This window comes from Rhinolophus sinicus, linkage group LG04, assembly GCF_036562045.2.
Source record: "Rhinolophus sinicus isolate RSC01 linkage group LG04, ASM3656204v1, whole genome shotgun sequence".
In the NCBI taxonomy this organism is placed as follows: Eukaryota; Metazoa; Chordata; class Mammalia; order Chiroptera; family Rhinolophidae; genus Rhinolophus; species Rhinolophus sinicus.
In genome coordinates this window covers 28,005,522-28,031,741 of record NC_133754.1, presented here as the reverse complement: position 1 = coordinate 28,031,741, position 26,220 = coordinate 28,005,522, and the positions used below count along the sequence as shown (strand labels likewise).

Genomic DNA, 26,220 nt, shown 5'->3' with positions numbered 1-26,220 from the left:
GTCCTCCTAGGAAAAGTGCTACATACCTCATTACTAAATATCACTAAGGTCACCTTCAAAGTACTCCCGTTGGGAAGCTACTGTGTTTCCCCAAAAATAAGACCTAGCCTAACAATCAGCTCTAATGAGTCTTTTGGAGCAAAAATTAATATAAGACCCGGTATTATAACATTATAATATAATATAATATAATATAATATAATATAATATAATATAATATAATATAATATATATACCCAGTCTTATATTATAGTAAAATAAGACCGAGTCTTATATTAATTTTTGCTCCAAAAGACGCATTAGAACTAATTGTCCAGCTAGGTCTTATTTTGGGGGAAACACAGTATGCACCAATGCCAGCTCCTAGTCCACCCTTCAAAACAGTTTCGGAACTCTTTTTCTGGAATGGCCATCAGAGCTGTCGTCGTATTACCCTTCATGTCCTGAATGTCATCCAAATGTCTTCCTTTCAATATTTCCTTTACCTTTGGGTAAAGAAAGAAGTCACTGGGGGCCAGATCAGGTGAGTAGGGAGGGTGTTCCAATACACTTATTTGTTTACTGGCTAAAAACACCCTCACAGACAGTGCAGTGTGAGCAGGTGCATTGTCGTGATGCAAGAGCCATGAATTGTTGGTGAAAAGTTCAGGTTGTCTAACTTTTTCATGCAGCCTTTTCAGCACTTGGAAATAGTAAACTTGGTTAACTGTTTGTCCAGTTGGTACAAATTCATAATGAATAATCCCTCTGATATCAAAACAGGTTAGCAACATCATTGCAACAGGTTCATGAACGTAGTTGTCATCAGACCTCGTATATGATACCTGGCATTGTGCCTGGCATGTATTGAATGATTTATACATGTTAGTCATTAAAAATTTGTATCCATATTTTGCATTGAGAGGATGAATATAAACAGATTCTCTTTCTCTACAGTAAACCTTGGAGACCCACCAGAAGGGTCTATATGAGGAAGAGTCATTATCGCTGCCTTTTTTAAAGGGAAACACATTAGAAGATTAGAGATCTCAAAGTTGGGTATTTATATATAAGTGTGGGATTACTGTAGTGTGAAGCCTACTTTGAAAAGAGGAGTAGAACCCAGAGAGAATTCGCAGATCAGTCCCGTGAAGATCATCCATGGAAATCAAACTTGAGGAAGTGACACAGACTAAGCGCTGGAGGAGGAGGAGGAGGAGTTAGCCAGGTCAGCACAGGTGAAAGAGATCTGCAGGCAAGAAGAGGATGTGCCAAGTCATGAAGATAAGAAACAGTGGGGTGTGCTAGAGACTAACCAGTGCTATTCATAAAGCTGTACTGAATATCTGACATAAGTAAGGAATGCACTTCTTTCAAAATTAGGGGATCATTCTTAAATCACAGAACTTTAGATCTTAAAGAACTTAGCAATCAAATTAAAGCCTTTCCTCTTTGAAATAAGGAAACCGAAGTTCAGAGATGGATGAAAGTGAACAGGGGGGATGGAGAGGAGTTAGCTAACATAATGGACCCCTATTATGTGTCAAGTAAGTGACGTTAGCATATATAAGAGGAGGCTGAGACATAAAGATGTTGAATAACTCATGCAAAGCCATAGCTTCAATAAGCACAGAACCAGAATTCAAATTCAGATCTATGATCCTCCAGATTCTAGGACCATTCTCACCATACACCCTGGAATTTGTGTGAGTCCATCCATGTGAATTTATCTCCACAGTGGTATTGCAATTATTTATTTGTGTGTTTACTTCTGTACTAGTCCATAAGTTTCTTGGGAGTCTTTTTCTATTTGCAAGCACATTTCCTGGCAGATGGATGAAAACAACAAGGTATCAAATGATTGGATGGATGGATGGATGGATGGATGGATGGATAGATAGATTACTTGGGTGGAGTCTATCCAATTACCCTTCAAGCATATTATGATACACTCAAATATATTTCTAAATCTAATTAATCACTTACATTTCAAAAAGTCAATAAGAAATCTACCATAATTTTAAACTTAAAAAAGAGTAAAACAAAATGGTTTTAAATAAAGTAATAAGTGGCAAATCCAGGAATAGAAGTTCTGCATAGTGAGTTCCTAGCAGACACAGCCCATGGCCAATTCATCCTTTGTCCCCAGTATCTTGCCTCTGAGCATGTCTGGCATGCATACTGAGCAATTCTGACTGGACTCATGCATGGCTGGCCTTTGAAATGACAGAAACAGTCCAATTCTGAAAACAGTATTTTTTGGTGGACACACAATTCTAGACTGATCCTTAAAGAAAGAGAAGAGCTAATATTTTACCACACAGAGGATCTCCATTTACTATCTTCATACTGAGATTCCAATGATGCTATTGGGTATCAAATTAAATGTTTATTATGGGCAGGAATGACATGGAACACATCTAACCCCTGGTCCATACAACCATCAACTAGTCAGAAGGATGCTATGGCCCAGCAGAAGGATGCTTCACTACATCAGAATAGATACCATGCAAATAAATAGTCCAATGCACTACGCGTATATAAGACACAGTTATCAGCTGTGCTCATAGGTCCTTGGAAACGAGGCGCAGAGATGTGGTACCTGAGGAGCAGAGAGAGGACCACAGAGCTAGGCAATAATGTGAGGACATGTTTTTAGGAACAGGATAGAGTGCAGTTTCTAGAATTTAACTATTAACCTATATCTATCATGTAGCAAGGCGCAAGGGTTACTAAAAAAAAAAAGTTAGCACAGATTAGATGCTTGCATAATTATGAGTATCGACCTAGAGGTCCTGACAAAGGACCGAGTTGGCCGAATTGTCTCTAGGATTAAATTAAACCTCTAGGTGGAGTTATGTGATTCAGCTGTGGGGGAAGAAGAAAACTAATCTGACTTCAAAAAAAAAGAAAAAACATCATATGTGTTAGCAGGGCTGGCTTTCTTTCTTCTTTCCTCCTTTTGTTTCTTTTCTGAGTGACCTAGAATCAGTTTCTGTTGCTTGCAATCAGGGAATAATTATTATATAAGATACTTTGCCTTATTCTTGACACAATATCCCTGTTAATTCTGTTTAAGCTTATCAGCTTGTTGAACAACCCACTCCTTACTCATTAGGTATTTCTACAGATGCTCATGTAATTTGTGGGGTTAGCTCTATTTGAGTAAGATTTAGCATTATCACTAACAGACCTTTTCCCACTGATTTTATATTGAAGAGGCCATTGTCAGTCATTGATCACTGCCAAATTCTAACATTCTTTCTCTGCAGACCCATCGCTTGGTTCATGCTGCTTTTAGTCCCAAAAATGATCTTGCTAACATCTCTACCTATAGAAAGCATATTTATCCTTAAAGGACTTATTTAAATATCAGCTCTGCAAACCCTTTCCTATTTCTCAAGATAGAACTAATCACTCCACATCGGTGACTCCTGGAAACATCCCCACTGTTGGATCAGGGCCCTGGTTTGCCTTTTTGGCAGATAACTGAATTCCTCAAAGAATTCACCTTAGGTTACCCCGGGCTGCAACAAATATTAAAAGTTTTATTTATGATCATTAGCATAAAGATGAGTATATTAATACTATACACTAAAACATTTACTTTGACCTAAAAGTTCATTTTTTTCTTCCAATTTTAAAAGAAATTAAAATATTTTCATGGACTTCTGAAAGCAAAGTAGATCCTTGGCCCTGAGACCACAGTGTGTAATGAGTAAGGTTTCCCTGTGTGGATGTGTTCCCACTTACACGAGTACAATTTTCTCACAAACACAATCTACAGCTTAAAGGGCTTCTCTAGAGAAGGACAGGATTGGTTCCAGAACGTGGGGATAGGACCATACTTGACTTGAGGTAAGGATAAAACGATTCAGCTTCAAGGGGGTTCCATTAAAGGAGTCTTATATTTTTGCCCTAATTGAATGATTCACACATATAATGATATTTTTTTTTTTTTTTTTTTTTTTTTTAAGATTCTAAACCCATTTACAGTTTGCTAACTCAAAGTTTTCTCTGAAGAAAACTTTTCTAGATAGAACCAGGGCTACTACGGGCATTAGCAGTCATTTGCTTTGTTTGAGGAATATTTGAATTAATCTGAAATTAAACAACTGTCTTTTGCATGATGCTTAACAATGTGCAAAGCACTTTCACATATATTACTCATTTAATCTGCACACCCAACCTGAAAGGTTGGTATCTTTTATTTTTTCATTTGAAAGGCAAGAAAAACAATTCTCAGATGGATTGAGTGACTTACCCAAGGTCACAGAGCTGGTAGTACAGAGTCTGGGACTCACGCCCAGTTCTAGTTCCAGAATCTCATATTGTTTCCACTACGCCTTGGTGCCCATAGGGGGAAAAAAAGGTCTATGCAAACACATGCATAAAAATGTTGAGTTCATACTTCTAAGTAGATCAATTTTCCTTTAGAGAAAATGAATGGCATTTCTGGAGATGTAATTGTGTGGTGGGTTTATCTCTAAAGCATTTTAACAAAAAGATGGTTGACAAAATTTGTTTCCAATGTGAGTCCAAGTAAACTGAACAATATTTTGCATTTACATGAAATTCTATGGATTATGAATTCTGGTCAAAATTATGATAAATATAATGGGAATGTACAGCTAAGTGTGTATTTTTTAATTTCAAATTCCAAGGCTTTGTTCTTTGGGTTGTTCAATTTCCCTTTTCTTCCTTTGTCTTCTCCGTCTCTTGAGCCCCACATTGAAGGTAGACTCCTTTCTGACTCTCGTTTGGTAAACAAGCTAAAACAAACTGGATTGTGCCCGAGTTATCTTTTATCAACTCCTTTCTTCCTGAAAGGGGTAATTTCCTTACAAAGGAAACAAATGGAAAGAAGGAAATGGCACTGAGCAAGTCCAAGCTTGAAAAAGGCAAAATTCTGCAAAACAAGAAGACTAAAGCATACATTACCTAGAAAGAAAAGGAAGGTTATTAAAATTGGTCAGCTTGGATATTCACTCATCACAAAGAATGAGATTTCAAAAATTTCAGGAAGACATGTGACTCAATGCCATACTATACACAAATTAATTCTTTGAAGTATAACTTCAATAGTAGTTTTCCCAGTTCTAGAATCTAGTCTGACCTAAAATTATATTAAGCTAAGTTTGCAAAATCAGGAAGTGAATAATTGTGTAATTGAATGTGAACATGTTTATCTCAGTTCAATTTCATTTTGATTATCCATGGAAGAAGGGTCAGGAAATAGTTATAAGATTTTTCTTACATGTGTTTCTGAAGTTTTAAAATATTTGTGTATTATTGTTTTCAGAAATAAAAGTCAAATTAATTTAATTTCACAATGATTTTACATATCTTACCCTATATTATTCTCATTTGCCATATGAATATAAATAATTATTTGTATGTTTTCTAATTATACAAGCTAATTTCATTTCACATTCTATATTACTCAACTTTTTGGTGTCTGGATCACACACAAAAGGCCTATTTTAGGTCCAGCTCCATGAACCTAGCACTGCACAGACTATTTATATAAGGCTGACATCCTAACCAGAAAAGTCAGCAATTCAACCAAATGCTGCATTACAATCCGGCTGGATACAGCAATGACGTCCTTGAAGCAATGTTTGCACAGTGTGTGTTCCTTGTATCAGGCAATTTATTGCCGTACATAGTAGTGAATTTCATTTGAAAATCTAATAACAATATTTGTTCCCCAATATTTTACTGATTGGTACACAGAATCATTCCAAGAATTGGAATAAACACTAAGACAACACAGTCAATACAGATGGGCAGCTTCACATGGCAGATGGGCTTTTGGAAATACTTTTAGAAACAATTTATGAAAGGTCTGATATGGGTCAGGTGTGTGTCAAGCACTAGGGCTGTAAGGGTGAAGAAGACCTAACTCCAAACCTCAAAGAACTAAAAAGGACTATCATCTTATCTCCAAAATCTAGCATGCTGATTGGCACATGAGAGGTGTTCAATAAATCTTCTGAATCAGAAGAAGACCTGCTACTATTGGAAAAGGCTGCTAACAAACACAGACATGCTTGGGAGCTCCTAGCCAGAGGGTCAGAGTAAATAAAAGGAGGAGACAGGAATGGAAGGAAGGGGGCAATAAAAGTTGTGACTGATATTAGACAACATAGAAGAGCAATGTGGTGTGGAAAAACATTTTTAAAATGAAAAATGTAAGTGAATTTTATTGTAAAGTGTAAAATGTAAGTGAAAGGAAAAAAGAAGTTAATGAAGACACACAAGAAAACCAAAGAAACGTGCAATAAAAAATTTACCCTAGAAAAACAAAATTTACTTTGAAACTGAAAACTTTATTGGTAAACATAAAATATTGTGTCAACTTAAAGCATAAAATTTGAAACAAAATTTAGGGACTTTAATCATGACTTGCCATTATCAAAATCATCAATGTTTTAAAACTTGCATTTTTCCAACGATTTGAGCTTCTATGCTGCATGATGATAGATTATTAAACATTGTTCTCCCATAGTATCCTTAACTAGTTTCTAAAATCTGTTTTAAAACTTAGGGAAAGAATGTTGTGCTATAGATATGGTGATGGAAACTGTCAAAAATAAAGTTAATAAAGAACATGCTTTGGGAAAAACTAACACTCACATAATCTATGACTACCCCCAGAGAACTCGTAGTCCAATTTCTTGTTTGATTTTACTTTTAATAAAATTACACAAAGCAATAAGTGGAAATGATTTGCATAAGTCTACTGAAAATATTTTCTTTTCATCTTCACAATGAACTTTTCGTCTATTTAAATTAAGAGGATTGGAATTGGAAATACAAGGAAGTCATCAATTTGACTTAGTTGATAGTATCTGCCAAGGTTCAGAAAGCAATTGGCAAATCAGACAAAGCAGAAAATGCAAGAATTTGATATTTCAGATCTCAGTGACAGTTTGGCTATGGGAGTTACTTGAATTGGGAAGCATGATAAATCTTAAAAGGACCATTTCCATGTAACCTTTGAGATATAGGCATTGTTGACATATAAATATAAGATTGACAGAGATTTCTTCATTCTTACGGCCAAAATGTAGCCAAGGATGAAAGAATTATCTGCTGCTAAGACAGCTTCATGTTTGTTACCGCCAACAGGAGATTTCTGTTCTAAAATCCTAACAATGTCAAAGCTCTTCCAAAAAGGTCCTGACTTCCCAATAAGATACAGTTACGCTTTCTTCACACAGTAAAATAATATAGGCATGACACATACTTTCCCAAAGATCTGCACAATAATAAACGAATTTATTTCATTTTAAACTTTTTTTTCGTTAACCAGAGAAACTCTGAATTGCAAAAGAGAAATTTGACCTGCTATTGTTTAGTAGTGAACCTTGACATTTGATAGTCTACGGTTTGGTCTTGCAATTGCTTAGCCACTTACACATTAGTTAGGTGAGACTTAGTGTCTCAAGCATTTCACAGAATAATATATTACATTTTTTTTGTTTATTGGAATAAATATAGATTTGTTTTAAATCTATACCTATTCTATTCTTGTGAAAGCTGGGGACAAATAAAAAGACATATGCCAGTAGCATCATATTGCAGCCAAATTGTTAAGAAAATCTGGCCACATTTGATTCTATTCGAGAACAAATTTTCATTTTCAAAAGATATAATGGCAGCTATCCAAATTAGTAAAAATTTCTATACACATTGGCCCCTCATAGACTGTGGACTCCAGTGTACCCCGAGGCTGCATTAAAATGTTTTACTTTTTTTTTTTTAAATAAAAATTGATTTGGACCTATCAGAGCATTTTGCAAATGAAGGGAATAATTCCATTTGAAACAATAATAGCAGTACCTGGAACAGGGTCTCTCGCATTGGACACAAAGCAAGTATTTTCTACGATGCTGGGAAGAGAACACTGAGAATGTGCCAGTATTCTGAAGATATAAAGAGAAGTCTAACCAAGAACAAATGACCTGCAGAGGGTCGAGACATACAAGGTGTTGCAGTTCCAGAAAGCACTGAGGTTCAGAAAATTTAAGAAGAGGTCATAGGAATAGGGCAGAGGTAGGTTTGGCTCAGAAAAGAAAGATTGCTTTGAATTCAATTGAAGGACAGTTACTTCTTTTATGCGAGTATCTTCTCAGTGTCTTAAGGAGAGCCCTAGATCTCCATTTGCATGTCTTCCTTTAAGTATATGACATCTCCCTGACTACAGGAGGTGTATGGCTAAGAGGCACATTACTGTGCTACCGTAGATCTACCACAGAAACCAACAACATCAATGACAATAGTTATGTGACATACTTCTTTCCTACCTGGAATTAGCTAGGGGTTGTGTGTTAAAACCCAACAGACTCTATCTGGAAAACAATGTGATTTCAAATGATTTGGCATTCTTAGAAAACTTCCAGTAACTCCTACTAAAAATTGTACACTATCATTAAATAAATTCACATGTTGCAAGCAAATAAGTACTCTTTAGACAATTGAATTCAACTACTCTACAATCGAAACAGGAGTAGTGTTAGAAAAAACAGCATTTTAACTGTCATTTCTAAGTAGCCTCCCATTTTTCCATTTTATTTCTTTGCATGAAAATATTCATTTTGCCTCACTAGTATTATTAGTTGAGATTTGAAAACTAAATTAGTTTTTCAATCCTCTTGTCGCCTGGGAATGGAACTGAAGATCTGTACCAAAGGACCTCTCTACTCTGAGTGCTTTTCATGAAAGAACGCAAATGTGTCCCATCATTTTATTTACCATTTCCATATGACTTCACCAGGATTGTCTCATTTTTGTCTCTGTGTTCTCCAGGAGGGATGGCTCAGTCTTAAACTAAACATACAAGGAGTTCCTTTGATTTTTAAGTGAATTCTACTATTTGCAATATATGGAGTATCTCACAATTCTTTGAATTTTCCCAAAGCAATTTATTTGCAACTCTTTTATGATCCTTAATATGTATTATGTGCTGAATTATGGTCCCCCAAAATTCATATGTTGAAGTCCAAACCCCCTGAGAACATGGCTATATTTGGAGATAGGGTCTGTAAAGAGGTAATTAAGGTAAAATGAAGTCATTAGGGTGGGCTTTAACTCAATATGAGCTGTATCCTTATTAGAAGTGAGGATTAGGACACAGATATGCACAGAGGGAAGGCTATGTGAGGACACAGGGAGAAGACGGCCGTCTGCAAGCCAGGGAGAGAGGCCTCAGAAGAAACCACTCTGTCAACACAGATCTCAAGCTTCCAGCCTCCAGAACTTCGAGAAAATCATTTCTGCTATTGGAGCTACCCATTCTTTGGTACTTTGTTATGGCAGCCCTAGCAAACGAATATAGAGTGACACCTTGGACCACGCTTATGTACACATATATATAGCTCCTAGGGGGTAAGCTTCTAAATTCCTTGGAACCAAATTACACGTCCTAAACTTCTGTGCCCTCTACAACACATTCCTTTTAAGACAGTACATATTCAATAAATATAAACTGACTGATTAAATTTATTAATTTTAAAATATGGAAAGGGCACGAGATTTACCTACAAAAAGATAGGTAATATATTTTTTAAAAGACATTTAGAAATATATTTTTTAAAAGACATTTAATATTTAAACACAATATTTTTTTAAAAAGGTACTACGATGTTTTACAGTGAATAATACCTATTATGATGTTATAATCTTGAGAGGGATTTAACATATATATATATATAATATATATATATATATATATATATTAATATATATAATATATATCTGTATATATGTATATATATACACATATGTGTATGTATATATATATATGCATATCTATATGCTAATAATTAGTTTCCTATTGCTGCTATAACAAATTACCAAATTAGTGGCTTAAAACAAAACAAATTTATCTTCTTACAGTTCTGGAAATCAGAACTCTAAAATCAAGGTGATGTCAGGACCATATCCTTCTGGAGGCTTTAGGGGGAAACTTGTTTCTTTCCCTAATAGCTTCTAGAAGCTATCAGCATTCCTTAGCTTATGGCCCCTTCTTCCATCTGCAAAGGGCATCACTCCAATCTGGTTCTTTCCTTAAATCTGCTTTTTATGACTTTGATCCTCTTGTTACCCCTTATAAAAATTCTTCTGTGTGTGTGCAATTACATTGGGGCTACCTAGATAATCAACGATAACCTCCTTACCTCAAAATCTTTAACTTAATCACATCTGCTACATCCCTTTTACCATATAAGGTAACATGTCCGCATGTGCCAGAAATTAGGACATCTTTGGGGGACAACTAGCTGGCCTACCACAAACTTGGTCAGGTTCTGCAGCTAGTAATGCTGTAATAGAGGCAAGTAGAGAGACAGAGGCAACCCTGGGGACTGCACACAACAGAAAGTGGAGAAGGGAACCTGCTAAAAGGTGAGTACTAGTCAAGGCAGCTGAGCAGGCTGAGGGCCAGTGTCTAAAATGCTCAAGAATGGTCTCAACGTATGGAAATAAGGGTTACTCTCAGTTTCCATCAAGTCCGTCATCACAGTAAATTAGCTTTCGATTTATTTAGTGGGATGGAGATGTGGAAAATATATATCTGCTAAATTTAAAAACTAATTTCATTCAGACCATGAATTCTGGCAATCATTCCAGGTCCAGGTCCTAAAAGGCATTTAAGCAAATACAAAAATAATACAAATAAGTAAAAACCATAGCAATTTTGGTTTTGGAAATAAATGGTTTTGGAATTGAGGTTCATTTGTTTTGTTTTACCTTGCAAAATTTTTCTAATCCATTCTCTTCCTAATTATGTCCAACCTTATGGCCATTAAAGTGAACATAGTTTATGAATCTCTTTGATCTTTTTACCAGCTTCTATTTACCAACTATAGAGTTTTAAGTTTCTCATTAAATATACAACTAAATAATATGTTTATGACTTAGGGAATGTTGAACCTACTAAAAATTATGCAAACTTTTACACACACACTTTCCTCATAACTTAAAAACATTCTAAACATGCAAAGTCATCTGAATAATTGTGAAACCCTTAAAATATGTATACCAAACATCACCCAAACTTTTTTAAAGTCACTATTTTATATATATATATATATATATATATATAGACAAATTCAATATATTACATTACTGGGTAGAGTAGAACATAGTTCTTTGCCAAGTTTTAAGTCTTTATTGGCAGGATAACCATAGGCAAATCACATAACTTCTCTAAGCCTCAATTTCTTCCTCTGAAAAATGAAGGGATGACATTAGGAAATTGCATAAATTGCTTTCAACTCTCAGATTCTGTGATTGTAAGTCTGTATGTCCTCATTACCCACACAGTAAAATCCTATTATAATGAACTTCATAGAAGCTTTACAATTTTTGGTCAAAATAAAATGTTAGAAAAGAATTCAATACTAGAATTCTAGAACAGTTAGAACATATTGTTCCCATAGGACCAGATATGAAATAGCCAAAGAGATATATTAAGAGAAAAGAAAGCCTTGGAACCCATTATTTAAAAGGCAATGACCTCAATTACCTTCTATTTCAATCCATCTTCCCACAAGCTCCTGGACGCTGCCTGTGGAGTGGATGCTCTGGAAATCGTGTATTCTCCCCGGGAGAGATGAAATTTAACTGAGGCAAGAAAGCAAACATGGAAGGATGGTGTTAATTGATGTCCTTGAGGATAGAATTCAAGAACTACATAAGGGTGTGAACTTGGTTCTAAGATACAAACAGTAGACAACAGCTGTTTGGACAGTGTGTAACAAAGACCAAGGAAACCATTGTAGAAGCATTTAGAGTATACTCATGGAGGAGTGGGCCATTAGACTATGGGCCATTAGCAAGGGCAGAGAAGTAACTCTCTTATGGCAAACTCTTTTCTGTAGTGGTTTTCTTACAGTTACACATTTAACTATAAAGCCTCCTTTTCCTGGCTGAGGCCCGCACGGCCTGTCCTTGCAGAGGATACCACTTGTACCCACTGGCTGCATGGAAAAGACGGAGGCATGTTTGTGGAGAACAGATGGATGCACATGGCCGAAGGCAGTTCTGTCTTCCCAGAAGAACCAGCTTCTTCTGGCAGAAGGGTTTAGAAAATAAGCTGAAGGAACCACTCTGTTCAAACAAAGCAAAAGCATCACCATTTCCCCTTTTGCATGCATAATTGGAGACTACAAGCTTTATACGTCTCGATTACAAAAAGCCAGTAAACAAGTGGAATATCTATAATTTTCTGTACCAACAGAGAATTAACTTTCATTAGATTTCATAGATAATGAACTAGATTACTGAGGGATTAATGTGGGGAAGGGCATTTTGCTTCACGAAAGGTTGCCTAAAATAAAACAAATTTGGTCATGGATGCTAGCTACTAAAAGCCTTTCTAAAAATATCCCCTGACCACTAATCGAAGTGTGGCCCATGACGAAGATAATGTTTGTATAGACTAAACAAAAGCAAAATTTATGCAATAGCCTAATTATTTATATCAAAAACATAATCTGAGTTGCTTAGACCACCAACGTTTGCTTTTTTGCCCCTCTCCCAATCAGGCACATTGTGTGGAAAATCTAGGTAATTGCCTTTAAGGTATAGTAGGAAATATATAGATTTTTAGGAAAAATCAAATTCTAAAGTGAGTACCAAAAAAGAAAACATTCTCCCTCATTTGTTTGTTTGCTCGTCTTTTCTGGCTTGTTACTCATCACCTCATCACTGATCAGAGGGACAAGCTTGGCACACTTACTAAGGGACAGGTCCTTCATTAGACCTGGCATGCTGATGACAAAGGAAGCTAGAAAATATAAAACCAAAAGAACATAGGCAATCAATCCTGAACACAGTTGCTCAGAATCTGTTTAAGGCAAGCTGGTGGATACAGGCAGAAGTCCAAGTTGCTCAAACACTTCAAGTTGTGCAGTATCACAGAACATTAGATCTTGAAGGGTAGGCTGCTGTCTAACAGCCACGTGTGAAGCATTTGAAACAAGTGCCCAGGCACAAGATATAGCTCTCTCGCGGCCTGGCTTGCCCCAGTGGTGAGGCTTATTATCTAAGAAGAGAGAGAAATGGCAAGTGCACGCCTATGAATATTAGATGCTCATACATATGAATCTTTTTCCTTTAGGCTGAGTTTTAAATATTAGACATTTACATTTATTAATTCTGTTCCTCTAAGTGGGGTTTTTGAAAATGACTGAGCAGCAGAATTTTCAGGGTTAGAATTTTTGGTAGGAAACAAGTATAGCAAGTCTATGTTTCTAACTATGGGCAGATCAATAGGTTTAAGAGTAAACTGAAACTAGTGACTATCTTGTATGAGTGTAGAAAAGCTGAACTAGGATTCCTGGTCACGGAGCATCTGCATGGAGGAGCAATGAAGCCTTGTCACTGTGGAGGTTGCCCCTCAAGGGGCCAGTGAAGAGTCACTTTTGACACAGCATATTACTTAAACAAGCAAAGGAAAAAGAGAGCATTGTAAAAATACTTTATGATTACTTTTTATTTTTCTCTAAAATATCTCTGTTATGCTATTTCATTGAGAGAGAGAGAGAGAGAGAGAGAGAGAGAGAGAGAGAGAGAGAGAGAGAAAGCGCTGGACCAAATTACCCTAACAAGGTAACAGACAGAACTTGAATTAGAAATAATTTCTTTATTGTCAAACTAGTCTACATGATGCCTAAGCAACTAGATACACTTCAGTTAAAACCAGTGATTGAGATCAGGGAGGGCAAACAACTAACAAATTGAATTTTCCACTTTCAGCCAATCACATGCTTCTGCTTCAAAAAGCTACCAGTAAATCATATCAACTCTCTCATCTGCAGAATGGTACAAGTCTTAAGTTGCAATTTCAAAATTCCTTCTGAATATCAGCCCTTGAGCAACAAAATCTACAAATTACCTGCTGCTAAAAGACAGACAAAATTATATTTTCTTCCATGTGACATCAGACAGATATCACTCAAATTCAAAATAAGACATTAGGTCTGTGATATAACCAGATTATCTTAATTGTATAAGCCAAATGCTTTCCTATTCCATTATGGAAGCGAACAGCAGGGCTGTTGCATGTTCATAGCTCAATATGCAGCTTCTTAGAGTTGCTGATGTGAACATGTAATAATTTTAAAATCAGAAAGGTTGCCCCATTTTTTCCTGCAGAAGAAAAAGGGACAATGTCATGAACATATCTTCTCTACCATAATCAGTTCAGCGCTCAGATATATTTTAAATTTTATTCAAAATTGTTTTCCGCTAAAGTCTTATGTGTAGCACTCTATATATCCATTAAATGGGGGGATAAAAAGATTTAAGGTAATAGTATACTCATGAGCTGCAAAGCTTCTAACAACCAAAGGTAGTTCCTTTTAAGCACATGAAAGTTTCTGCTAATATTGTACTTGCCCTGTTCTGCATGGTTATGCTGCAAGAACGAAAGGTCCAATCGTGAAAAGATTTCACAATATTTAAGCATATGTTTAAACACCTGTTTCTGAGTAAACAAACAAAAAGGCCCTTCAGAGAGGTGCCCCAAGTGAAATTAGTTTCCATCTTGTGACACTGCTTACTCTGTGCTGTGCACTCGGTTTTGCATATTGGAAAGTGTGCCCAGGGGCCTGAAACAACTCAAAGGTGAGATGTGCCTCCACCACAAATGATGTTCATAACTGTTTAGGACGCTGAAGAGGCTGGAGTCAGAGAAGACGGCAGAAGTCTCACGTCTGTGAGCACGACTTAGGAAACAGGAACCAGAAGGTTTTAGGACGCGTCACTCAGCGAGAAGGAAGGAAAGCTGGCTCCCGTGGAGACAGCCCGAGAGTTCCTTGCCTGTCTCTAAGGAGGAGGCTGATGTAATGTGGTATAACCTTCAGGTCACCTCCACAGAGAAGAGCCCCGGGCGCTCTAGGCAACGCTGATGTTGCTTTTTATCTGGTCTCATGGGGAAACATGTAAGTGGGAAATCAGAACTGAAATGGTTGCCAACGTAGGAGCCAGACAACCTGGGTTTTGTTATCTGTTGTACGTGTGCTCTGGGTGGGCCGATCCCATCCCAATCTTGAGAGGGTCAGTGTGGGGCCAGTGTGGTGGGATAATGGAACCTTTCAGGGGGCTTTTGGAGAGAGCTCTCTGGGTGGAGAGTTGGGATGTAGCCTCAGATGGGTCCTCACCTGTGAGTCAGACCCCGCCATTCCACTAGAGTTCCATCTGCCAAAGTCTAACCTCCTCTTCGTCTCTGCCCTGGGCCAGTCCCCCCCCCCCATCACACTTGCCAAGGCCATAAGTTCTCCTAAATTATCTTCCTGCCTCTCGTCTCTCATAGTTTAATCATCCTTTGAGAATTATCTTTTCAAGGTTACATGAATACAAAAGTAATACATGTCTATAACAGAAAAGATGTTAAATATTAAAAATAACAAGCGCCAAAATCACTCATAACCCCACTTTTATTTTTTTAATGGATCTGAAATGACAAGTGAAATTCCTCCTTTCATTCTCTCCTGCCTTTTCAGTCCCCAGCCCTGTAGCCACGATCGAGAGATCCTTTTATATTCCTCCAGATTTTGTTCTATGTTTATAGGAACATATTTTTGTTGTTTTTTTCCCAATGAAAATAGAATCAAGTTATGAATACGATTTTGCAATGTGCTCTTTGTTTTATTTATAATGAACGTTTTTCAAAGTCAGTACATATGAATCTGCTATTTTCTTTTTAATTGTTATAAGAATTTCCTTTCATCAAAATTCTATAATTGATTCAACCATTTTCCTATGGATTGAGAGTTCTCCCCCAATTTTGGCCAGTAAACAACACTGCAGTGAGCGTTGCTGGACATGTACTTTTTGTGTAATTAAACTAATATTTCTATAGGATAGACCCCTAGAAGTAGAATTTCTATTGAAATTGCTGGATCAAAGGTCATACATATTTTAATTTTGATAATGTCAATTTGCTTTACGAAAAGCTATATCCATATTCTTTCCAATCAATATGAGAGTGACTATTTTCCCTCACCAAGGGTTGTCAATCTATTGAAATGCTGCCCGTTAACTAGGTAAATCAGATATCTTGTTATTTAATTTCCACTTATTTAATAATTACTGAAATGAATTTGTTAATTGGATGTTTATATCCCTTCTTTCATTAATTTTCTGCTTGTATTTTTTGTCAATTTTCTATTTGGCTGATAGTCTTTTTCATACTCACAAGCAGAATGTTAGTAAAATATTTTGGATATTAATCTTTTGTCTTTACATATGTTTTTCTCCCAATCTCTCACTCACTTATGTTTTAACTTTATTTTTATCTTTTCAAATAAAAGTATTTTAATTTTTAATGTGTTGACTTTTATGTCATCACCTTTATAGGTTTACATTATGCTAAGAAAGTCCTTTGTCATCCTACAATTATAAATCTATGTTTCATTCCTTTTCTTCTAGCTTTTCGTAGTTTGGGTTTGTCTTTTTTTTAATGTCTAGATCTTTAATCTATTTGGAATTTATTTCTGTAAAAAGATGTGGTAGAGAGAGCTAACTAGATTGCCAAGTATCTTAACATCCTTTGAAATAATCCTTTTGCCTATCATTTCTGAAATTGCACAATTGTTATTATACTAAGTTCCCAGATGTTAGTGGATGTTTTTAATATAGACATAGTGTGTGCGTGCGTGCATGCATGTCTGTGTGTGTAGCTGCAACATATACACATATGCTTTAATATCTGGTAGGCAAGTTTCCTATATTACAGACTTCATCCTAAAGGTAGCAATACTGTCTATGGTCTATGGAGCATAAAACAATAAATGAAATTATGCTCGAGACTCTGATTTACTTATGAAAAATGAAGCTATTCAAAAGCCCACAATGCATTTTTAATTATTGCAAAATATGGAGTTTGATGTGTAAAATAGTATTACAGAAAGTATTCCTTTTTTTAACATTATCTTACCATCTGGTTGAAAGCTTTTTAAAAGAGCAGATAATTTTCTGTCATTTCTTTTAGCTGAGAGTAAATTATTGCTACTACATTTTACAGTTCACGTCATGACATAGCTTCAATTAGGAAACAATTTATTCTGTCCAGTGAGACAGAATAAATGGCTCACAGTGCCAGTCCATTTTGCCATTGCCAGGTCTCTAGTCCAACAGAAATATAATTTTTTCACAGATGGGTAGTTCCCAAGAGACCAAGTCCCTGGAATCTTCCCTCAGAATCTGCATTTTTTTAAAAAAAAAAATCTTTGTTTCAACACAGAAGGAACAATTTTACACTAAGCCTTACTCTTACGAACACTAAAGTATAGAAAAGGAACTTTTTAGAAAGATGATTTAATAAACCAGACAGAGCTAGCAAGAAGGACGTGACTGGTGAGGGGTTGCTAAAGGCATAAGGTAGTATCAGTATAAACCCGAGCACTTCTTCAGCTCCAGGGATTGTTCCTCCCACTGTGGCTGAAGTCCCAGACATTCTAGAAGAGAAAGGACAGAGTACCAAAGAGACAGCACAAGAAACATGACTTCACCCCAAGAGGCTGGTCTTCCCAACTCCTCCATCCCTGAGCCATTGCTATGCAGTGCAAACATCTTCACAAGATGGAATGGAAACGTATACAAACCAACGAATGATTAATGTTCTTCACTCTGTGAAGCTTAGTGATGAAATATTACCTAAGTTAGTTTGACATGAAAATGTGGTTCTTGTCACCACTAGGCTGTCTTTGTAGCTGCTGAGGAACATTCAGGCAAAGGAAATACATAGCAGAACACTGTTTGAGAACAGGCCCTCTGCCACATTGTTCTTAAATTGAAAACAATGAGCACACACAACCCCCATAAAAAAGACATAGATACAGTGCTTCCAAGGGGGTGTTAGCATCTGTCTGGACACCAGAGTGTCTGCTTCTTTGAACTGATAATTAAGCCAAGCGCAATTTGCATCTCGAGTACATAATTATTCTTTTTCTTAGCCAAGATCATGCCATTATGTCATAATTATTAAAACTGCTTTATTGTCCTTTAAAGATTGTATTGCCTACCTGCTTTGTGCCCATGTCTATGTGTAACTGTCTTAATCCCTCCATACTAAGGCCAGGATTGTGGTTTACTCGTTTGTATACCCCTTACCTATCCCATACTCAGTTTTATATCCCTTACAGCACACTGCCTTGCACAGAGTAGGTGTTCAGGAAACATAATGGGTGAATTATATGAAGCATCAAATATTTTCTAGAATAGTATGATCTAGGTGGTCACCTGGTCCAATATGATTCATATGAGAAGTCAGTACTCATTCAAAAATGTAATCTTCACTGTAAGGTTTAAAAATACAGTCATCAGACATTTTAAAACTATTGTATAGAAAAACAGAGTATGGAGATATAAAATGTAAATCAGTTAAGTCTCAGATTCTTTTGGATTAATACCGTGCTTCCCCGAAAATAAGAGCTAGCCAGACCATCAGCTCTAATGCATCTTTTGGAGCAAAAGTTAATATAAGACCCAGTCTTATATTACATTATATTGTATGATATCATATGATATCATATCATATGATATCATATCATATCATATCCCCGGTCTTATATTATTGTAAAATAAGACCGGGTCTTATTTTAATTTTTGCTCCAAAAGATGCATTAGAGCTGATGGTCCGGCTAGGTCTTATTTCCAGGGAAACACGGTAGTTCTTGTGTTATACACCAAAAGGGAAAAATGTGTATCTAACTCCTTAAACATATACCTGGCCTGCTCCTCTACACATTAAGACTTTAATAAATTGTTGCTACACTACATAGGTTCTTTTGCATATTTCTTTATATTCCTATGCTTCTCAACACTAAGCAGGAAGAAACACTTCAAACACCTTAAAGAAAGGTAACAAACTCCAGGTCAGTTAATCTGATATGGATACTTGGGTGGCCCTCCTTAGAATCACAGCCATGTCAGTTTTGTGGTTCTGAGACTTGTTTTTTTGCCCTTCGTGGTTGTTTTAAAGAGAATTCCCCAAAAAGGGGTGACAAGGTTTAGGAAGAATGTAGGGTCCCAGGCATGAGGGCTGAGATTAGAAGCAAAACATTCATGCTGAAGGTGAAACTAGAGTACAAAAAAAGAAATCATGAGAAGAATTTTGTTATTTTACAATATACGCATTATGCTGTACACCTTAAACTTATGCAATGCTTATGTCAATTATGTCTCAATGAAAATGGGGAGAAAAAAAGAATTTTACCATAAGATTTGCGCAAACACCATGAGAGGATTGGGGGTCAGGATGATGGTTGAGGGGATGGTTCACAGGGATATGCTACCAAATTAGGCTCATTCCAGACCCCACTATCAGCTATATTTGAGCCCGATGACATACTGTTGCCTTGCATGAGATGAGAGGCTGGGCAGGAGAGGAGCCTCCTAAGGGAAGGTCCTCTTTACCTGCCGCTGAACAGGCACGGAACAGGCAGAAAGGACCAACGCATGAAATATATGAATGGACCAGTGTTCTCTCCCCACTATCCCACTCATACCAGTGACCATATCCCCTCAGAACAATTTAGTGTTGTGTGAACACAGTTCAAATATGCTGCTTTAAAAATACTGGGGGGGGGGTGCCAAAAAATTGTACACAAGTGGACACTTTGGTCAACGTTGCTCAAGCAGTAGTTTGCCGTAATCAGAAGTGTCTGGACGCTGATGGTAACCACTTTGAGCACCTCTTGTAATTGCAGAAGTCAAACGTGACTTGTATTCATCTTTTGTTATCGGTATATATTCAGTATTACAATTTTAATACAGTTTTCCTTTCTTAAAATGTGTATACATTTTTTTGGCACCCTCTGTATTTATTTTGAATCATCACCATCACCATCATCATCATCATCATCATCCTCTTTTGAAGATAATAGGAGTTGATGAGGATAAACAAGGAGAATAGATAGGAATAGAAAAATGTTTACAAACATTTGTCAAACCAATTTTGTGGTTTTTAATTGCTACCGTGACACACTGTCCATCGAATTTATAAACAAGTGTGTGAAGTGAATATCAGTATAACACTGCCCTTGGGGCCCATGCTATGAAATCATCTTTCTGTGAGACAATTTATTTAAACACTTACACACCATTTTTTACACTTCATCCAATAAATTGAGATAGGAGTCCATGTTATACCAAATTTCCCTCCATGAAGGATTATAACTAAGTACCATGGACTGGGGTCTGGAACAAAGATCTTGGCGTTGGCAATCAAAAATCAGTATTATGGTAAAACACCGTAGGTCAAGGCCAGTGACCTGAATCAGGATATCCAGCAAAGTGATGGGAGTAGCAAGCAGCGTGGAAAACAGCCACGAGAGGCAAAACTAGATTCAGAGCCTAAAATAGAATAAAAGTCCAAATAAGATTTCAAGGTAACTTGATTCCTAGATCAGAATGCCAGGAAAGCATACAAAAGCCAGTGTTAGATTCAGGGGGTTTGAGGCTCTCATTCTTTATAAAGAATTTTAAGACTCTGGGTTCGAAAGTGAGAGATGGCCAAGAGCAGGTATAGGACAACAGCTTGCCAGCCCCTTATCAGAGACAGACTACGTAGTTAGTCCCCAAATACTCTAGATAATTAATAAGCTTGAAAATTAAAACACACACACACACACACCTAGCCCCAAAGCATTTTATGAGAGCATATTAGAAAAGCTTAGAGTAAAATCTTATGTTTGCTTAAGTCAATCTTATCTGCCACCACTCTACAATATGAGCCCATTAAATACATTTCCTCCTATCTCCCAAACATGCTTTGCACCTTCCTACTATTTACCCAAGCATTCCCCATCCAAGAAGACCAATTCAAATCCCACATCTCTTGTGAGGTCTTCTTTATTCATCTCAACTTGAAGTGATCTCTCACTCCTCTGAACCCTTAGGTCGATCAATGGAAGCTTCACATATATTGCCTTGCATTATTCATTTTATTTTCCTGTCTCTGTAATTAACCAGATTGCTAGCAATTTGAGGAGGCAGTATTTTATCACCTCTGGATCTCTATTTAGCTACATTAAAGTACTCGATAAAGATTTACTGAACCAAACTTGAAGTCCGAGGCCTTGCCTTAAAGTGTGTATCTCTCCAGCTCCAGCAAACAGCTTGCTATAACGCTACACAACTCAAAACAGTACCCAGTACTGGCTCTGATGGGTTAAAATACAAACACATTTAATATTCTTTTTTTTTTGCCAGTACATTTTATCTTTTCCAAAGCAACATCATCATATTGCTAGAATTTGGAAATTCTCTACTAAATGGGATCAGACCAAAACTATAACACTAGAGAGGAAAAAGTACAAATCACACTGTAGTGATCTTATTTCCTCATTTCACAAATCATACATAATCATTACAGAAAAGTTAGTAAATAGAGAAACAAAAAGAAAAATAGATATTTTTACAAAGCATTTATAATCCCATCATCCAAAGAGTGCCACAATTAATTTTCTAGTGCCTAATCTTGCCTTATTAGAATTACTTTATGCTGCCATCTGCCCAGGGCTTCTAAATGAAATAGTGCCTGAAAGTTCTAAGAAGGTGGACTGTAATATATTTATTTATTATTATTATTATATTATTTTGATACGATAGTATACCAATTTTAGAAATATGTCCTCAAACAACATTATTTTGGAGGGGATCATAGTTTCTGGAAGGAATGCCCTCTTAGCCAACCTGAAGACATATGATGCCATTTGTCCTTTAACTAGTCTGACATGCTCTAGGCAGTAAAGGCAACTGTGAGCGTCACCAGAATAAAGATTTGTGAGTTCCATATTTATCCCTAATGCAATGCCTGATCCAGGTGGCACATGCTTGGAGCACCGCCAGCACTGCTATGACAATTAAATTGCACCTACTCACACAGAAATGGGTAATAGCATTTTCAGGCTACCACCACTTAATAGTAGTATATTCTAACATAAAATCCCTTTAGTTTACCATGTTTAAATCAGTGGTTGTATTTTATTTCTTAAAAAACGAATGATGAAGGCATATCAGTAGAAAAAGAATCCATTCTATACCAACATGAACTTACAGTAGACAATACTTTTCTAAATCTCACCTCCTGCATTCTTTAATGTTTCCATACCTGAGAAAGTTTTAGAATTAATTAGCACTTAGAAATCACAGCAAAGTTTTCATCACTTAAAAATACTCAAGAATAGCAGGAAAATAATTATTGTGCCAAACAAGTCATTTTTTAAAAAGATATGTTTGATTAGTAGTTGATTTTATCTTTTTTCTTTCTTGTATCTCAAAACTGGACTCAAAATACAGGTATTTTAAATTAACCTAACCAGAATATGGTGCCCATGTTTCACTATATAACACCTACCAAGAGGATAGAGTTCAAGCACATTAATAGTAACAAGCCATATTTCTTCTGATTTTGTCCTCCCAACCACAATTTTGGGATCCCCAAATTCTTTCAAAACCCCTTCAGTTTTACCTGGAGTCCCTGGGAGCAAATCCATTCTGCCTCTGCTGCTTGCAAAAGAGCAGCCACAGAGACTTTGCATCTGTAGGAGACAGCCCTGGTGCTGCTAAATTCTTATGATGCTAGCCGTGGAGTGCTCTATGGAAAATTCTATGAGCCAAAGCCATGCTGTGTTCCCTCCAGAAAAGGGAGCATGAATCTCTTCCTTTCTGACTTCGGGCCCAGAGACCACAATAGAGATGCTTAGTGCCCTCTTGTCTTAGAGAGAGGTTATGGACACCTATTCTCAACTCCTATCGTGTGTAAGACCTAAGTAGCTCAGGACCAGGGACATTGCTGAGAGGCTGACAAGATGCTACACAGAAAATCAAGGCTCTCTTTGATACCTGAGACATTTTAAGAAATGGGGCATCTTAAGCCAAGTCTTCCCTGACTGACTTTTCCTTCTTAACCATGGTTTCTTTCCCAGGAGGCTTTGTTTACTCATGGAAAAAGACCCCTGGCAGGCACATGCACCCAGCCCACCAGGCACACAAGCTTGAATCCTAGCAGGAAATACAGCCTGGACGCAGTGGGGTCCCCCAGCATGCTCAAAAAAGAACTAATGTAAAAATTGGCTGCCATTCTTATTTTTTAAATTATCAGCACACTGTTTATTTATAGATAAAGGAGACCCATCACTTTAATTATCAAAGGTCCAAATAGGATTTATAGAAGAGAAAGGGGAGAGGGGGAGGGAAACAACAACAAAACAACTGCAGCAGCCTAAGAAGAATGACTATATGGTACACATTTTCTGGGCGCTCTGATTAGCTGGCATCAAGCAAATAGTTCTGTGTGGACTGCATCCTTGAGGAGACTGGCTAGGGGCATCAAAGAAAACCATTCCAGTGTTTATGGAGTCTCTGGGAGGCCTGGAGAGTGTAGCGGTGGAACATACGTGGCACCTGTGAGTATGGAGGGATTCAGAGAGAGCTTCCAGGCAGAGGGAAAGCCCTGAGGTTGGGAGGAACCTGACATAATCCAGGATCTGAAAGATGGCTCTTGTGGCTGGAATACAGAGAGAGGCAGGGAGGCCATAGCTTCTGCACAGAAGAGCCTCTGTGGGTCCTTGAGTCGACAGGCTGTGCCAACACCAGAGGTGTTGCTGCATCATCATTACTATAAATCCACGTCATCACAGCTGTCATGCATGGAGCTCTCACTGTGTACTAAGGACAGTGGTCGGCACTTTCCATGCATTATCTTATAGGAACTTCCAAACAACCCTAGGAGACTGGCGTTGTCATCCCCATTTTACCAATGAAGATACTGAGGTTCACAGAGGCCCCCGGCTTACCCAAGTCATACAGTTAATAAGTGGCAGAACGGGCTTGGAAACCAGTTCCATTGTACTGCACACAACCTCAGTCCTTCTACTGGACACATGGCTCCTGGCTGTGGTCTTCTTTCTCCTTAATTCCAGCACTCAGCCACGTACAAGTTGGTATTTGCTCAGCTGATTATTACTATAATTATCATTTTGCTCAGCAGATTTGGCAGCCATTCTTAATTATTGTTACATAGTCAGTGCAGGATAAAAGGCTAAAAATTGGGTTGGGTGAATTGAGACTGTAGAAGGTAAAGTGAAAATTTTTGTAACCATTTAAAGGAATTTCATTGCTTCTATTATTTAGAGGATCAGGACAAGGTATATTTACCTATTTATAGATATGCTCTTAAAAGATGCATTCCAAGAGATGATTGCTACATATAATCTAAAAATCTATCACCTCGGTTAATATTTGAAGCCAATAGTAACCACACGGAGGTCCAATATTCAAAAGAAACGAACTGCTTTGAACAGCACAAGAATTTACTGTGTTCTTTTCTTCTCTTTCTTTGTGTCATCAGGAATCATCAAGAGTTGTCTTTCCTCCAAAGCTGGATGGCTTTACAAGGACTTTTTTCCTTTCTATTACATGCTATCTGTCTTTTTATTTCCAGAAATCTGTTATAGTTCTGTTAGAAAAAAACCACATTAAAATCTCTATAATTTAAGATTTTTGACATGTACTTTGCCATGGGACAGCCTACGAAGATTTCACAATGTATTAAAAAAAAAACTTTAAAAGAATGATATAATCATATACATAGATGTAGAATTTGACAAAATCCAAATTCATTCTTGATAAAAATTTCAGCAACAAAGGGAACTTCCTCAAACTTCTAGGTGATATCTATAAAAAATCTACGACATCATACTTTATGGTGGAAGACAGAATGCTTTCTCCTTAAGATCATGATCAAAGCAAGGGTGTCCACTCTCAGCACTTCGATTCAACATTATACTGGGGATTCTAGCCAGTCAAATGGACAAGAAAAAGAAATAAAGCCCTCCATCTTGGAATAGGAAAACTGTCTTTATTCAGAGATGACACATTGGTCATATAGAAAATCCTATAGAATTTACAAAACAAAAGCTACTAAAACTAATAAGTGAGTTTGGCAAGGTAGTGGGATATAGGATTGACAGAAAAAAAATCAATTTTATTTCTGTATATCAGCAACAAATAATAAGAAATTAAAACTGAAAAGACAATATCTTTCATAATAGCATAAATATATAAAATATGCAGGGGTAAATGTGACAAAAGATGTGTAAGATTTATACATTGAAAACTATAGAATAGAGTTCAGAGAAATGAAGACCTAAAAATTGAGAGATATACCATGTTCATAGGTCGAAAGACTCAATATTGTTGAGAGATCTGTTTTCCCCAGATTAATCTATACATTCAACACTATTCCAATAAAAAAAGGAAGTTTTGTGTAGAAATTGACAAGGTTCTAAAATTTGTATGGAAATACAAAGGATTTAGAATAGCCAAAACAGCTCTGCAAAATAAGAAAGTTGAAGGACTAATGCTATCTGATTTTAATATTTTTGATAAAGCTACAATTATCATGGTAGTGATCCTGATGTAAAGATAAACTAAGAGGAAAATAGAAGAAAAGCCACATACATGGAGAAAATATAAAGAATGTATTTTTAAAAACTCTCAAAATTGAATATTAGAAAAAGCAAACAATATAAGTATTTTAAATTGGTCAGAATATTTGCACAGACACTTCACCAAACAAGATATGTGGATGGCAAATAATCATATGAAAAAAATGCTCACCATCTTTAGTCAACAGGGAAACACAATTTAAAACCAGAATGAGGTGCCACTACAGAACTATTAGAATGGCTAAAATTAAATGACTGACCGTACTAACTGTCCATGAGGACATGGAGCTCCTACAACTATTCCCCCCTGCTAGTGGGAATGGAAAATGTAAACTGCTTTGGAAAACAGGTTGGCAGTTTTTGAGAAGTTAAACATAGACCTACCACATAGCCTAACAATCTATTCTTAAATATTCACCTAGAGAAATGAAAGTACACGTGCATACAAAGATTATACAAGAATGTTCATTGTGGCTTTATTGTAATGGTCAAAACTGGAAACAACCCAAATCCATCAACAGATAAATGGACAAACACATTGTAGTACATACATATAATGGAATATTGCTCAATATAAAAATGAATGAATTATTGATACACACACCAACATAGGTGATTCCAAAATAATTATACCAAGTAAAAGAAGATAGACAAAAAAGAGTACGTGCTGTAGAATTTCTTTTATGTTAAATTCTAAAACATGCAAACTAATTTATAGTGACAGAAAACAGATCATAACTTTTTAGAGATATGGGGTGGGAAGGAAAGGGCG

General features: G+C 36.7%; 1 long non-coding RNA gene across 2 annotated transcripts in view; it reads right to left on the bottom strand.

The window, feature by feature from the left end:
• LOC141571007 (uncharacterized) overlaps window positions 1-26,220 on the bottom strand; it is a 152,829-nt gene that overhangs the window by 64,499 nt on the left and 62,110 nt on the right. For both annotated transcript variants that reach the window (XR_012495456.1, XR_012495457.1), the window contains exon 2: window positions 11,513-11,610. This is a non-coding gene — a long non-coding RNA (uncharacterized LOC141571007). The remainder of the gene's footprint in view (window positions 1-11,512; window positions 11,611-26,220) is intronic.